General features: G+C 38.2%; 1 protein-coding gene across 5 annotated transcripts in view; it reads left to right on the top strand.

Annotated features, from left to right (window-relative positions):
* The window catches only part of ZDHHC14 (zDHHC palmitoyltransferase 14), a 313260-nt gene that overhangs the window by 85862 nt on the left and 210785 nt on the right, over positions 1–16613 (top strand). The window lies entirely within an intron of this gene.

Below are 16613 nucleotides of genomic sequence, written 5' to 3'. Positions count from 1 at the left end.
TTCCAGTTCTGGCACTCTATCTCCTGTACCATCTAGCTATCTAGAATACATAGGCATCTATCTTTAAGGATATCTGGATATATACATATATAAATGCATATATGTAGACAAGCTTAATGTAGACCTTGTTCTCATGTTTCTTCCAATCTGTTAGTACCTATGTGACCTGTGCCATTTACTTTACCTCCTTAGACCTCAGTTTCCTCCTTTGCAAAATGGGAAGGTTGGTCTAAATGGTCTCTAAGGTCCCTTCCAACTCTAAAGGCTATGCTCTTAGGAGAGAAGTAGACACAAATAGGCCTGCATAGTTCATGGACTGGATAGACTCCATCTTATAAATACAGTGATGCTTCATTATTTTAGAAATATTAGTAAAAAGGTTCATGTTGGAGGTTTTCTTTTTCTTTTCAGTACCTGTGATTTCAATGATGTAGGGAACTTCTTGGTGAGTTATTTCTCTCTGCCAGTGCAATTCCAGCCACTGTTCTACAAACTTGTTCTTTGAAAATTGGAGGTGGGGTTGGAGGGGGGAGGAGAGAGATGCAGAGATTAACAGACCATACCCAACGTCTGCAAGCTAGTATGTCAAAGGTGGGACTTGAGCCCAGATCATCCTGGCTCTAAGGAAGGAAATTACCATTTATTAAGCACCTACTATGTGCCGCACCGTGTGCTGTCATGGGAGAAACGTGCTATTCTACCCATTTTACAAATACGGAAACTAAGGTAGGCAAAAACTGAAGTGACCTTTCTAGGATCATCAGAGCTAGTTAAGTGTCCAAGGCAGGATTTGAATTCAGGTCTTTCTTTTCTTTTCTTTTTGTTTTTTTGTGGGTTTTTTGTTTTGTATTTTGCTAGGCAGTGGGGTTAAGTAACTTGCCCAGGGTCACACAGCTAGTAAGCGTCAATGTCTGAGTCTGGATTTGAACTCAGGTCCTTCCTGACTCCAGGGCCAGTGCTCAAATTCAGGTCTTTCTTCTAGCACTCTATTCATTCTGTCATCTAGCTGCCTAATATTAACAAAATCAAAATATTAATAACAAGATATTGACAAAAAATATTCACGACTCTTCCCAAACTCTGAACCCTTTCACCGAGTTAACTTCATTCTCCATTGCCAGCTCTACCTCTCTGTCTGCCCACTCTCCAGCTCCCTTCCACTTGCCTCAGTGGGCTCAATCAAACTCAAGGGCTCTCCTTGGTTTCACTCAGAGGATGACATATTAAATTTAGACTCTTGAACAAAAAGAATGAGGTTGCTGACTAGGTAGATGTTGCTGAAGACTCAGTTTCCCCACATATTTCCTCCCTTTTTTCAATTTGTGATTTCATAGAAGAACCTGCCTTAAGTTGGTCCTGCCAGTCACAACTATCCTGACCCCCCATTTTTAGTATTGACCCTGCTTATCACTATCTATCCATAAACACTTGACCTGTTAAGAAGACTTGGAGAGACAATGGAAAGAAGTAGTAGAGGGTTTTGGTAAAATGTCCTCTTCAGGATGATTTGGAGATGCTAGCAGAGGCTTGGATAGATAGCAATGAGCCTAGAGCCAGGAAGACTTGAGTTCAAGTCATGTCTAAAACACATAATAGTTGTGGGACCCTGGGCAAGTCACTTAACCTCTGCTTCAGTTTCCTCAGCTGTAAAGTAAGGATAATAACAGCACCTACCTCAGGTTGTTGTGAAGATACATTTACACTGTATTTGTAAAATGCTTTGCAAACCTTAAAATGCTATATACATGCAGCTATTGTTACTATTAGCTATTAAAAAAAGAATTTATATTTATGCAATATTTGTATTCTAGGTCAGAATAACCTCCTTTAATATAACAATCTCTACTATAATTTTTGAGTTGATATTCATTTATTTAAATGTAAATGGTTACAAATTTGACTATTGATAAACATTTAGTGTTTTTTTATAATCAGTCAGTTTTTATGAGAATGTAGTTTATATTATGATCCCAAAGCCTCCAAATAATTTCTTGTTATATCAGATACACTTTACAGTATGACTACTGAGAAAAAAAAAAGAAAACAATGTAACTTGATTGATTTTTTAAAATGTCTCTAATGTATCCTCAGACTATAAGATCAACTAAATTAAAAACAAATTGAGACTAGCACTCAAACTCTTTTCCCAGCACAATATCTTTTCCCAGCTCTGGAAAATTTTACATTTCCTATTTTGTTTGAGTATGGGGGGGAGGTGTTATTGAATAAAAGCTGGAAGCCACGCTTATTTTATCTTTTGTTAATGCTGCGCTTTGCATCTAATGTTGTGTTCAAATGCGTTCCAAGCCATAGTTCAATCACTGGATGTCAATTTCACTTGAACCAGAAAGCCTGCTTTCTTGGAGTTATTTAATAGTGCTATGGATGACGCCCTTGGTTACTTGAGGCTGAAAATAGGTCCTTCGGTTTGGATGTTGTCCATTTTAATACTCTTATCAGCTGAAGGGCTTTGTCAATTTCATTTCCCAGAAGCAGGTTTGTGGCATAATCTTTCCTTGGGAGGTGCCACCAGACATCTGTTGGAGGCAATAAAAGGCCTCTAACATGAAGTCAGCGTGGCATTTATCTTTCGCATTACGTTTCCTGGGAAGTTTGCAAAGCATTTCCTAATCTAAATTGGCAGGACACAGGAGTACCACAGAACTTAAGATGCCTACAAAATACAGCCTTAGTTTTGGGGGTGAAAATTGTGCTGCTGTGCACAAGGGTCTGAAGGAATCTTGAGGAGTGCAGAATAATGGATCTCTGTATCCTCTGATAAATGAATGCAACAATTTTAAAAGATAGAGAAAAGGAAAAAAACCTATTTCATCTTCTAGGCCATATTGTTCAGAAAGGTTTATGGTGCTTGGCTAATTATTGGTTAATAAAATAGAGCTGGAGGGGACCTGAGAGAGCATCTATTCCTCATTTTACAGATGAGGAAACTGAGGCCCACAGAGGTTGAGTAACTTGCTCAATGTCACCCAACTGCTCTGACTTTGAATGTAAAATTCTCTTCTGCTGTATCATGTTGCTGTCTCCACTTGATGTGGGGTTAAGATTGTAGACATATAGAGGATTTGGGAGGTAAGTTACAACCCCATCATTTTTACAGATGATCAAATTTGCAGGTGAAATAGCCATTTACTTGGATTCAAATTCCAGCTCTGTTAGACTGTGAGCGGGTCACTGAACAGCTTTGGGCCTCAGTTTCCTCATCTGTAAAACAAGGGGGTCTGGACTAGATGACTTCTTAGGTCCCTTCCAGTTCTAAATCTTTGACGCCAGAGGTTAAGTGATTTGTGCAAAGTTGCAAGGCTATAGTTACATGCAGAAGTCTGACTCTTCCTCTGGTTTCCTGACACCCGATCTACCGGTCTTTCAACTGCATCCCTTTTCCTTCTTCCCCAAAGGAAATAAGTCAGTGGTTGCAGAACTGTTTGATTAAAGTCTTAAACTTCTGTCCTTAAATATGAAATTTTATCCTTGTGGTGTTGGGAGTGATTTGGAAGGAAGCCCACAAGGCCAAAAGACGGATATTTCAGAAGTCAAGAAGTAGGTAGGGATGATGCAAGTCTCCCCCATCACCACCTTGACTCCCACAGGGTACTTTGAAGTTAACAGGAGTCATAATTAAGAGGACACACAATTGCCCACCATAGGAGCAGGATTAAGAATGGCATGCCACAGGGTAGCTAACCAAAGCTCCTCGCTGTTTTTTAGACAGCGGGAATCATTTAAAAACCAGTGTAATTTTCTTCATGAGGAATATAATGCAGTCTTTCTTATAGTCAGCTGGGGATAGAAGCCATCCTTGTTAGGAAGAGAATGACTACCAAACATAACATCATCCCTTTCTCCCCTCTCCTCCCCCCAATTAAAGCAGTTAGCTTTGGAGGAAAAAAAAAATAAAGGAACATCTTAGTCCATTGTCTGCTTTGGTTCAATCATCAACACTTATCTAGATGTCAGATGATGGGCTCTGGTAGCTGACATGTAGAAGTCCACACCCCCTTAGTGTGATTCTCGGAGTAGGAAGAGATAATATCGGAATAAGAAGAGAGTAAATGGGAATGCTGCTTTTCATAATAGTTTTGGTTTTCCTTCCAGTTCATTTAATTTTACAGTATCCTAGGTTCTAGTTTTTCTGTAGGGGTCACAGCAAGTCACAACAGCCTAACGAGCTGTATTTTTTGAACTAAGTAGGTGGTGCTGTTTCATGGACCCTCATTGTCAGGAATCTTTACATTGTTCCATAAGCTGTCACCAGCCCATCAAAAACGAAGAAGCCGATTTGGACAAATTTAAAGAAACTCAGAACACAAGTGAAAATAGAGTAAATTGACTTTAAAAGTATTGCAGTTGCCTTCTGACAAGTTCATAGAAATGTTGTTTTGAATGGGATATGGAAAAAATAACATGTCTTTCACCACCCCTCCCACCTTCTTTTCCTTGTGACCTTTGGCAGTTCATACCATTCCTGCTTTCTCTAGACACTTATCAGTTTGTATTTTTTTTCTTTTGAAATTTGGAGGGTTTTTTGGTTTGTTTTTTGAGGTGCAGCAGTGTTCAAAGTAATTTCTGATGGTGGTTAACGAAAATTTTCTCCGTTTTCTCCCTCCCCCAGTTTCCATGGTGATTTTCTTCATTTGGTTAAGCATTGATTTTGTGTGTTTTAATTAGGATCTAATAGTCCCCAGGAGCAGAGAGTACTGCCTGCCATTTAGTAGTTTTAATTTTGTTAATGTTTATATGACACAAAACTATAAACAAGCCATTTTGGACCTATTTGTAAGGTGAATATAGAAGAGGAAAAAGACAGGTAACATGTTGTTATTTGTCCCTCCCTTCTCCCCCCCCACCTCTGAACAATAGTCTCCAAAAATCCTTAGAGACAGCCTTGTAAAAATAGAAGCTCATACATTTCATTGAATGTCACTGCTTAATCAAGATTAACATTCCAAACCAATTACCAGAGCAGTCTTAGACTGTTTTGAACAGGTGGAAGATCGAGAGGTGTTTCCAAAGAAAATGGTCATGAAACAAATTTATATGAAGCAAATGCTATTTTCCCATTGGTATACCTTGTCATTTTAGAAATTAGTGTTATTCCAGTGCCTCATAATAATGTGAAGGTGACCCTGGGTTCATGAAAACTGTGCTCTTGGAATACAAACCTTGACAGCTCCTACCAAGCTGGAAAGGCTTCAGTTACAGGCCTTGGGATGAAGACAACCTGGTGATGGTGTCCTCAGTTCAAAGCCAAGCCTCAGATATTTGTTGGCTGTGTGACCCTGGGGAAATCACTTAATCCAGTTTGCCTCAGTTTCCTCATATAAAAAGAGCTGGAGTAGGAAATGGCAAACCACTCTAGTATCTTTGTCAAGAAAATCTCAAATAGTTGGGATCGTGAAGAATTGGACATGACTGAAACAATAGAACAACAAACTCCAATCCCTCCTCCACGTAGCTGCCGAAGGGTTGTCATGTCACTCCACATCTGCCACTTGACTTTCTTTACTTTCTATCACTTCTAAGATCAGGTAAGAACTCTTCTGTTTGTTATTTAATACTCTTTACAGTCTGATCTTTTTATCTAGTCTTATACATTGCTGCCTTCCAGCCATGAGACCCAGCCATATTTGGCCTGGTTGCTGTTCTTTACACGTGATGCTTCATTTCCTCCCCTCTCTCTTCTCTCTTCCCACTGACTGTCCCTCATGACTAGAATTCCCTCTCTCTTCACTTCTGCCTTTTAGAATCCCTGGCTTCCACAAAGATTCAGCTCAAGCATCTTCCTGTAGGAGTCTTTCCAGTTGGTAGTGATTTCCTCTCTCAAGCTGCCTTCCATTTATTCTGTTTATATCTTGTATGTACTGATTAATGTACGTATATCTCTCCTCTTAGAATGTATGATCCTTGAGAGCAGGGACTGATTCTGCTTTTTTACCCAACACTTAATGCAGTCCCATAATAAGTGCTTAATAAATGCTTGCTCGTTGATTGTTTAAGAAGCTCATGATCAGGTCTGCCATGGCAACTCATGAGGAACATTTTGCTGTGAGGTGATGTGTCTTGATCTGCATTTATGATGTGAGTACCCACATAGGTCCTTTTAAATAATTGAAGAAATACATATTTATTTATCTTGATGTAAAAAATGTAATTTCCTACCTCCCATTATTCCTGATTTTCATTACAGAATTCCAAATAGCTACTTGTAGGAAACAGCAAGAAGCTATAGGCTTTAAGAATAGAACAAACCTAATTCCTCTTATACCTTCATTCCTTTCCATTTTTGAAGATCTGCTGTGTTAAGGAGACATATTTATTGTCTATGTGGATAGTGGAGATATTGGAAGATATGTACATGTGTGTTTATGAATGATTTATTGAAGTGTAATATGAATTTTTTTAGACTTGAGGCAAATCCCCATTCTATGTTTCAGATAACAACATGCTTATTATATATATAGATGCTGTCTATAAAAATTATTCAGAATGTGAATGTAGTATCCATAATAATTTCAGGCACAACATAATATGCGGTTTGTTCAGTATTATTGCTTTAGTTCTTTCCAAAGATGTGATGAATAGCACATTAGCAAATAACCTCCCTTCCTTCTCTCCTCCTCTCCCTCCCCCCCCATTCTGACCCTGGGATGGGAAGGTGTTGGCACATGTTAAAAGGCCTCTTAGATCTAGGCAGAGCCCTTGGACACGTTTATTATAGAATGTGTGGGTTAAAACCTTCAGAATAGATAACCTAGGAAAAACTGAGAAAGGAGCCCCAGAGGGCAGGTCACATAATTTCTTGATGAATGGATGAGCGAATGATTGAAAAAGTATTCATTGTTTCCTATGTGAAATCCAAATCACATGCAAGTGAAGACATCATTTATTCCTGATTGTCTTTGGTGGTCTTCAAAAATGAAGGAGAAACAACAACATTGCTAAGCACCAGGGGGATAGCAAAGTGAGATAATCTTCACTCTCAAGGTGCTCGTAATCTAATTGACGGAGAGACAACACATATAAAAATCTATCTTTTTAACTATAAATATAAAAATGCTTCCTTCCTCAACTTCTCTATGTTTTGAAGTATACTTGGAATTCTTCTTTTCCTTTTTTTTTTTGTTTGGTGAGGCAATTGGGGTTAAGCAACTTGCCCAGGGTCACACAGCTAGTGAGTATTATGTGTCTGAGATCGGATTTGAACTCAGGTCCTCCTGACTTCAGGGCCGGTGCTCTATCTGCTATGCCACCTAGCTGCCCCTATACTTGGAATTCTTAGGATTTATAGCTGGAGGGAACCTTGGAGATTCATCTAATGCAACTCTCTGATTTTATAGGTGAAGAAATTAAGGTTCAGGATTTGAGCTGAGGTCTTCTGACTCAAGACCTATTGTTCTTTCCAACACATCAGAAATTCTGGATTTAGAAACCCATTCATTAGGATAATGATGTCAATAATGAAACAAGACCTTTGAGTCCAGTTGACATGGAATCATGTGCTACTGAGCTAGCAGGATTCATAAATAACTTTTGATGCCACACTTGTAGGAACATTTTTGAGAGCATTTAAAAGGTCTTCTCTCTAATTCCAAGATACTCTTTGAGTTATCTGCAGTACCATGTTAATTCTGCAGGGTCTTTCCCAGTTGTTGAAGATCTTCCTTTATACAAACCTCCCCTCCCCCAGGGCATAGTTGTTGAAACATTCATCAGTTCCTGAATTCCTGCTCAAAGAGTTTTGGAAGTTGTTGTTGCCTGTTGAGATGAAATCAGACCCTCTTACCATGAAGAGCTAACTTCTGCCCAAATCAACCATCCTTCCCTCCTAGGTAGAAAACTGGAACGTTCATCTTAAAACGCTATTCCAAATTCTTTGTTACACCCTTGATTATAAAATAACTTGCATGAAATGGTGTGTTGTACAAAATTGCTTCATTCTACTCACTCATTGTAGAAAATAGTTTTGAATAAATTGGGGGTAATTTATTTCCAAAAAGAATAAGAGCTGCTCACTGCTGTGGCATATTACTTGTTATTTTCTTACTTAAAATTATGCCTATTGGAAAGAAACTCTGGTTACTTACACTTTGTGACATTTGTGTTGAGAATGACAAGAGGTAGAAAAAGTATATTTTTATTAACTATCATTTATCTATCTATCTATTTATTAGGCGATTGGGGTTAAGTGACTTGCCCAGGGTCACACAGCTGGTAAGTGTCAAGTGTTTGGTCTGAGGCTGGATTTGAACTCAGGTCCTCCTGACTTCAGGGCCAGTGCTCTATCCACTGCGCCACCTAGCTGCCCCTGAAAGTATATTTTTAAATACAAGGTATTCCGAAAGTCTTAAGCTATTGAAGCTTAAAACTTCTCTAAAACTTTTGGGCCACTCTATATATTTATCCTCTTTGTGACAATAAATGTACATGATACCAAGATAGGTTCCTTTCCCTGATTCCAGGCTATGTCGTTTGGCTTAGCAGAAAGCTAAATAAGGGCTGACTGAACTTGCACGTGTGATTTATCATGGAGAATCTGACATCATTGGGCTGGAGCAGAGATGTACACTTTGTTGCATCTGAGAGAGCTTGCTCTTCCCTAGGGCTGGGGAATTCCCAGATGGCCTTTACCAAGAGCACAAGCTCATTCATTGCATCTCAATGTAAACGGTGCTGGGGATTCCCTCTCTGCAGGTGTGACTGCAAACGCTTGATAAAGTGGGGAGGAAGGGAAGTTTGTTTGACATAGGGAGTCAGATGGTTTTAAATGAAAGCTCCCTTCTTGGCCAGAGCCTGATGAGACTCTGTGAATAAGTTTGATTATAAATTTTAATTCCTCTTTGTTGAAAAATTATTGTTACTAAAAATAGCTTTAATTAGAACATTAAGATGCAGCTGGAGCCTGACAAAAGAAGAACCCATCGCTGTGTGTTTGAGAAGTTTGCTTTCTTGAATGCATCATATGTGTCCTGTTTGTTATGAGACCTACAGCTTGCTTTGCATTCTGGAAGTAAAGGCATTCTCTGCTGTTTAAAAAAAAAAAGATACAGTCTCCCCATTCACATATACGATGATAAGTAACAGAAATTATCGCTACATTTTTGTAGTATATTATCCCTACATTTTTGTTAAAGTATTTAAGCTGTAAGCTTTCTATTTATTTTACTTGATTTACTCTCCTTACTATGTCCTCTTTCTGTCTGTTGATTTATATTGATTTATCTGGATGGGTCATTGAATAAAAATTCTCTAGAGTACATGCTATAGATTTGGGTAATTAATCAATCAATAAGTGTGTATTAAGAAGCACTTATTGTGAGTCAGGCTCTGTGCTTGGGGCCAGGGAATGCAAAGACAAAAATGAAACAATCCCTGCCTTCAGGGTGAAGAGCTAACATTCTACTGGGAAGATAGCATGTGCGTTGAAATATACATACACATACACACATACATATGTATGTGTGTGTACATACATAGATATATAGATACATACATAGATACATACACATATTATGGAAGAAAAGACAGACCTTGCCCTCATGGAGCTTACATTCTAATGGTGAAGATAGCACACAAAAGACTTATGAAAGCGATGGAGAAATGAAGGTTACCTGTGTGAGAACGTGGTGTTCAAGCCTGGAAAGGGATGAGGGTTGGCCATTCTAGGCCCTTCCCCAAAATGGAGGCCCAGAAGAGATTCACAACTGGTAAAAGGGATGTTCTAGGGTGAAGAGGCCCCTGATAGACACTGTTGGAGGTTCCAAGGTGAGCTGAGGCTTGGTATTAAAGATCAGGAAGACCTTTATGTAGAAGCTGGAGCTTGAGCTAAGCTCTGAAGGAAGCAATGGCGTCTAAGAAGGTGTGAAGAAAGAGTTGTCTTTCACATTTAGTACCCAGCTGTCTGGAAGAGTAGGAAGTTAGCAGACACAACCAACTCTGGTAATGGTGGAAAAGGCCAAATCCTCAGACAGCTTATTATCCCAACTTAACATTTCATCTGTAAGCTTTTCTCCTGTTACAAGTAACTTAGAAAGAGCTTCAAAGTTTAAGCCCCTTTTCTCACAATAGCCTGTGAAGCAGGTAGAATAATGGTTTCCATTTTACTGTTAAAAAAAAATGATGCCCAAAAAGTTAAATATATCTGTTCATTATCATAGTAAGTTTTGAAGAAGCCAAGATTTGAATCCAGACCACCTGACTCCAACTTTAGCACTCCTTCTGCTACATCACCCACATAAATGTTATCTACTCATGTATCTACCTTCTGCCATAACTGGCTGGGTTCTGTCACTCATAAGGCTCTGGGATTATTGTAGAGTATTTTTTAATTCTGCCACCCCAAAATTACCACATTGGGTTAAATCAGGGTCTCTCCTCTGATAATGGTGCTTAGGGATATTTTGAGGAATGACATGGTTGCTCTCCTGCATATCCAACCTCAGTAGGCTAGGGGCATGACCTCCAAACATGGTAGTTTCTGGTAATGACTCATGGGATTTGTCATGCATGAATTTACACATTTTCAAACCTATTTACATTTTTAGCCTACACAACCTCTTGGGAGTAATGAGTTCCATGAACTTACTACTTACTATGCAAAATAGAATTATTTTTGATTCTAAAGCTATCTCTTTCAAAATGCAAAGTATTCCACCTAGTTCTATAATTCCAAATTTTACATCCTGTATAAAAGTGATGAACACTTAATTGGAATGGGCTTATGGTTTCATTTTCATAGACTTTGAAAATATCTCCTCTATTGCTTTTCTGGTTTTCATTCCAGGTTTTGGAAAGAAAACTATATGCTTTTGGCATATATAATAATAGAGCTTTTAAACATTTCAATAGTAAAATCACCTTCAGATTATAGGTTTGCTCTACTTTCTAGCTAACAAGAAATTACTTTTTTTCCTCCTTTTGTTGTTGTCAGGGCTGTTACCATACTGAGAAACAAATCCACGTTAGGGAAGGGGGAATTATCATCACTTGTCTTCTGTATTTCTATTATGAAACACAGATTATAGGCCTTATCAGTGTAGTCTTTGTATCTTGCTGTACTTAGTTGGGGAAGGGTAATTCTTACTGGCCACCTTTTCTTTCCTAGTTTAAAAGCAGGAATATTCCCAATTTTGCTTCACGTTTCAGTTTCCTGAAATAAAAATTAGTATACTTATTTAATCTTCACATCATCTACTTTTCCTACCAAAGCAAAAGAAGGACTGTTAACTGCTTTACCCTGAATCCAGAATCTGCCTTTAATATATCCTCGGGGATACCTGTGGGGCAACCTGTATGCCATGCTTAATGTCCTGTATTACTCAGCAGACTTTATTTCTCTGCACTTCACAGAATAAGAGAAAGCTTGTCCCATTTCTAGAATAGTTGCTGGTGATATTAGGAGCTAGAGATGCCCAAGGCCAGTAAGAATAGTGGTGCTTTGTTAGTGGTTTCTTTCCAGAGGAGATGCCTGACACTCAGTCACATATTTGTGTAGGAGGATATGTTATTTGTGTGTATATACACATGTACATACACATATGCATAGATGCACACACGTGTATATGTACAACTGCCCCCTTTGGTGGAAAGGTGAAAAGCTGCGAAGTGAATATTTGATAATATAAGAAAATGGCTCAGTCGAGAACAGTGGTTCTCGACCTTTTTTTTTTTTGCGTGCCATAGATCCCTTGGGAAATCTGGTGAAGCTTTTGGACCCCTTATCAAGAATCATGTTTTAAAATGCATTGAGATACATAAGATTACAAAAGAAACCAATTATGTAAAGTATTAAAGTATTAATTATCAAAGTATTAAAATAAAAGTTACTGGACCCCAGATTGAGAACCCTTGTCATCGAGTCTTTCACTGCTCATTTAGGGTTTAGGTATGACAACTGGTGAGCGGGAATCTAGGCTTAGCACTTTCTTGCCATTTCTTTGTCTCAGTTAAGACAATGCATAGTCTTAGCTGTTACCCATAAGCTGTCAGATAATAAGGTGATTTTTCTTTTTTTAAGATTAGTGTTTTCTTGAATTTTAAAGTTCAGTTGAAGCTATACAGACACAAAGGAAAAAGTCAGATGTACTATGCTATGGGGTGTCTCTGTTTACTCCCTTTCTCTAACTTTTATTTATTTTATTTGTTGTTGTTGTTGTTGTTGTTTTTAAGAGCCGTAATAGGGGGTAGCTAGGTGGTAGCTAGGTGGCGGAGTGGATAGAGAGCACGGGCCCTGAAGGCAAGAGGACCTGAATTCAAATCCGGCCTCAGAACAAACACTTGACACGTACTAGCTGTGTGACTGTGGGCAAGTCACTTAATCCCAATTGCCTTTAAAAAAAAAAGGCCTAGTAACAATAGGGTTTTTAAAAAAAATATTAGTGTCAAAATTTTTAAAAAATTGTTATTCAATTATAGTGAGAGCTAGCATGGCAGAGTAGTTAGATTGCTAGGCTGAGTTGGGAAGACCTAGATTTCAGTGCTGCTTCCAGAAGTTCCCTTACCTTTCTGAGACTCAGTTCCCTCATCTGTAAAATAGGCGTAATAATAGCACATGCCTCAGAAGAGTTTTGTAAGTAGCAAATGGGGGAATGTATGTACTTTGCAAACCTTGAAGAACTACAAGAATGTGAAATGCTGTCATAATAATTATTATTCTTGTTACCTACTTCAAATACAGGATGAGAATTCATCCTCATAGGTATTACTCTCCTCACGTGAGGGATTTTTCCAAAGGTCAATTAGAGAGTTGCTGATCCTTGAAGCAGTTATCTTGGTAATTGAATAATTGGTAAAATGAAGCAATGATCTAGAATCTTGGATCCTGAGTATGGAGGGATCTTTAAAGCTACCTAGGCTACTTTCTCCCAGAGCAAGAATCCCCTCTACATTATCCTTGAGAAATAGTCCTCCAGCCTCTCTCATAAGACCTCCAAAAATGAGATACTTACTGTCTCCCAAGAAACCTATTCTACTTTGGGATGTCTCTAATTGGCTGGAGAGTTTTCCTTTGGTGGAGCCAAAGTTTGCCTTTCTGTGACTTTCATCCATTATTTCTAGTTCTACCCTCTGAGGTCAAGTAAAGTTTAATCCTTCTTCCACAAGAGAGAGAGTCCTTTATATACTTAAAAAAGAACCAGATGAAGTCTTTTCTTCCCCAAACTAAGATTTCTTCAATCCTATGGCATGCACAGCTATGTGATATCCTCTTTTCTTCTTTTCTCCCCACCACTATGTTGGTTGCCTTTCTTAGGACACACATTAGCTACTTCTCAATATCTTATCCAAAATGCAGTATCCAAGAACTGAATGCAGTATTCCAGCTGCGGGCTGAAGAAGGAAGGCAAGTTACCCCTTGCTTCCCTCCTGGTGGACTCCGTACTTTTGTGAAAAGAGCCTACTACTGGATTACTGTTTTGGACTGCTGTTTTGCCCTTGTTGCTTCCTATAGAACTGTTCGTAGTTTTGTCTTGTATATTTATGAATTTTGACATATGTAACTTCTAAAGTCTGAGTTTAATTGTGTACCAAATACCTCACCTGTAAAGCAATGTGGTGTCATGGTTAGAGGGTTAGACTTGGTGTCACGAAGAGCTGAGTTCAAGACCTGCTTCTGGCACATACCAGCTCTATGACCACAGCCAAACTACTTTACCTCTCGTTAGCCATAAACTCTTCTTTAAGACAGGGTTTCTTAACCTGGAGTCCATAGGGGTTTGTGCACTTTAATAGGGGGACCAAATCATTCTTTTCATTATCCTTAAACCGAAATTTAGCATTTCCTTCAGTTTTTCAAAAACATGATTCCAAGAAAGTGGATCATAGGCTTTACCAGACTGCCAGAGTGGTCCAGGACACAAAAAAGATTAAGAACCCCTTCTCTAAGATTATAAATTACAGAAGAGTTGCTGATCTCCTTTATGGATAAAGTTTGTATACTGTAGTCTGCCCTAGGACACAACAAACCAGAGCAATTTAGAGACTGCCAAGCTGCTCTGGGAACCAGACCCACCCCATTCACATATAATGAACCACGACCAGACCATGTCTGGCGACCTGGTAACCACGTCCTCCTTCCTCTCCCATATGTATCCCTCAGGTTCCACAGCACTTTTCTTTTCTCTTTTAAGGTTGTCCTTTGTATTAATTCTAGCCAGATTTCACCTGTAGGAATAGTGGTAGGTGAAGGGTCACACAACATGATTTTCCCCAGCCTGTTCTTCCTAGAGATGGCCCTGGATGTAAGTGTATTAAGGAAGGAATCAACAATTTATTTTGTCCTCAATTTAAGAAATGGAACAAGTATTTCTATAATCTAGTAGAATAGAAAAAAAATGATTGCATATGAAACTACAAATCTATTATGTACAACTTGCTTTTCCTTTTAAATATATAAGTTATCATGTAACTTTCTTTTTTTTTCCTTCCTTCCCTAGAGGTGATTACCATTAGATACAAATATATATGTGTGTGTGTGTATATATATATATATATATATATATATATATATATATATACACACATATATATAAATATATGTTATTAATATATTAATATATGGTACATATATGTGTAAAATCATTCTATATATACTTCTACTTATCAGTTCTTTCTCTTCGTTCATAGGTTGTTTCTGGTTAATTTGGGTATCATAATAGTCAAAATGACTTATTCAAAGTTATTCTTAAAACAATATTGCTGTTACTGCATACAACATTCTCTTGGCTCTGCTCATTTCGCTCTTCATTATTTCATGGAAGTGTATCATTGAGCTCATCATTTCTTCCATATTGACATTTCCAGGGTTGGGCTATTTCCACAAACCATTTTTGATCATGACAGCCCGCACTATACCAAATACCCAAGGGATGGCAAACCATTCTCTTCTCCAAAACAGCAAAAAGTAAAAGTGGCTATATATAGGCCACAGGGCAATTGTATGGACTATTATACCTTTCGACATTATATTTTAGTTGGGAGACACCATGATATGGTCCCTGCTCTCAATGGGCACTAATGGTTTAATGGTCACTCTTTTTAAAAACTCGGGAATTTACATTGCATTATATTCTGCAGCCCAGAAACTTTTATTCTCAATGATTTGCTTGTCAAGAAAGGTTCTGGCTAAGATGAGTGGGTAAGGCATGCAGAATTAATTTGTAGATTTTTGTTCTAGAATTGTCACCAAAATTCATCCACTACAGACCTACTTCAGATTAAGTACCACCTAAAATGGCTGTTCTCATATATTCAGTGATGAAACTGGAGGACCTGAAAGTGTTCACTATCTTTTCTAAGAAGAGCAATTTATTGTTATTCCATCATCTTCAGTTGTATCTGATTCTTTGTGACCCCATTTGGGGTTTTCTTGGCATAGATACTGATGTGGTTTGCCATTTCCTTCTCCACCTCATTTTACAGATGAGGAACTGAAGCAAACAGGCTTAAGTGACTTGACCAATGTCACACAGTTAGTAAGTGTTTACAGCTGAATTGAACACAAGTCTTCTTGACTCCAGGGCTGGAACTCTCCATCAGGCCACCTAGCTGCTCCAAGAAGAGCAATTTACTCCTTAATGTTTGGCCCAATCCCATTAATAGCTATTTAAATAGGAAGGATTTCCCTTGTAGTACTGCTTCCCCAGGGCTACATACATGTGTGTCTTTAGTAGAAAGAGGATGGTGACCCTTCTTCACAGTCCACCATCATTTCAACCTTTTATTTTACATACTAACCTATGTAGAAAAAGAAAGTAGTAAAATTATTGCATAACGAACATCGTATTTGGACAAAGAGCAAAAGAAGAATTTCACAAATCTTAGGGTTAAGTGTTACATCTTACTTGTGCTTCCAAACCTTCTGGTTTCATAGCATTTTTGGCTACAGAGATGAACATATCTCCTGATGGTGTATTAAGCACATTCTCCCATTCTGATTTAAAAACACTAGCATTTTTAAAAGTTAATCTCAAGGGAGTCTCATATGAAAGTCATTTTCCTATTAATTGTGATTCACTCAGACATGAATGTGTTCTATGCCATGCTTTTTAACTGCAGAGAAGGGAACTATGAAATTGACAAAGACAGTGTCATCTCTACAAAAAGATTGAAAGAATCTTTGATTTTAAAACAATGTATATACATACACATAAACAAACAAATAATATATAAAACAAAAACAAAACTCCTGGGCCCAAAAGGCATCAAGGAAATACAGGGTATCCCAAAAGCCTTAGTATAGTTTTAAGCTGTTCAGACTTGTACAATGTGTACAAATATAATGTTCATAGGTATAACACTCTAGATCTGCTACCTTCACCTTTTGCTGTTTTGGGGAAGAGTGGAAAGGGAACAATAGTGGCTTGCCGTCACCTGGTTATTTGTTGCACATTTAACCTGTTAAGGAGTAAAACTGCACTAAGATTTTGGGGACACCCTATATTTAAAGTGGGAAAAGATGAATTGTTTTTTTTTTAAGGAATTAAATACACTGGGAACGTTGTTTGTGGAAGTTGAAAACTAGGTGACTCCAAAGCAGTTTTCTGTTAGCTAAGTCACTTAGGAAATCATAAATGCCAAACACTGTTGAAGGGTAAACCAAG

Source organism: Phascolarctos cinereus, unplaced genomic scaffold (assembly GCF_003287225.1).
Source record: "Phascolarctos cinereus isolate Bilbo 61053 unplaced genomic scaffold, phaCin_HiC Scaffold_5;HRSCAF=322, whole genome shotgun sequence".
In the NCBI taxonomy this organism is placed as follows: domain Eukaryota; kingdom Metazoa; phylum Chordata; class Mammalia; order Diprotodontia; family Phascolarctidae; genus Phascolarctos; species Phascolarctos cinereus.
Note: the sequence above shows the minus strand (reverse complement) of the source record. Positions and strands in the feature narration are given on the sequence as shown.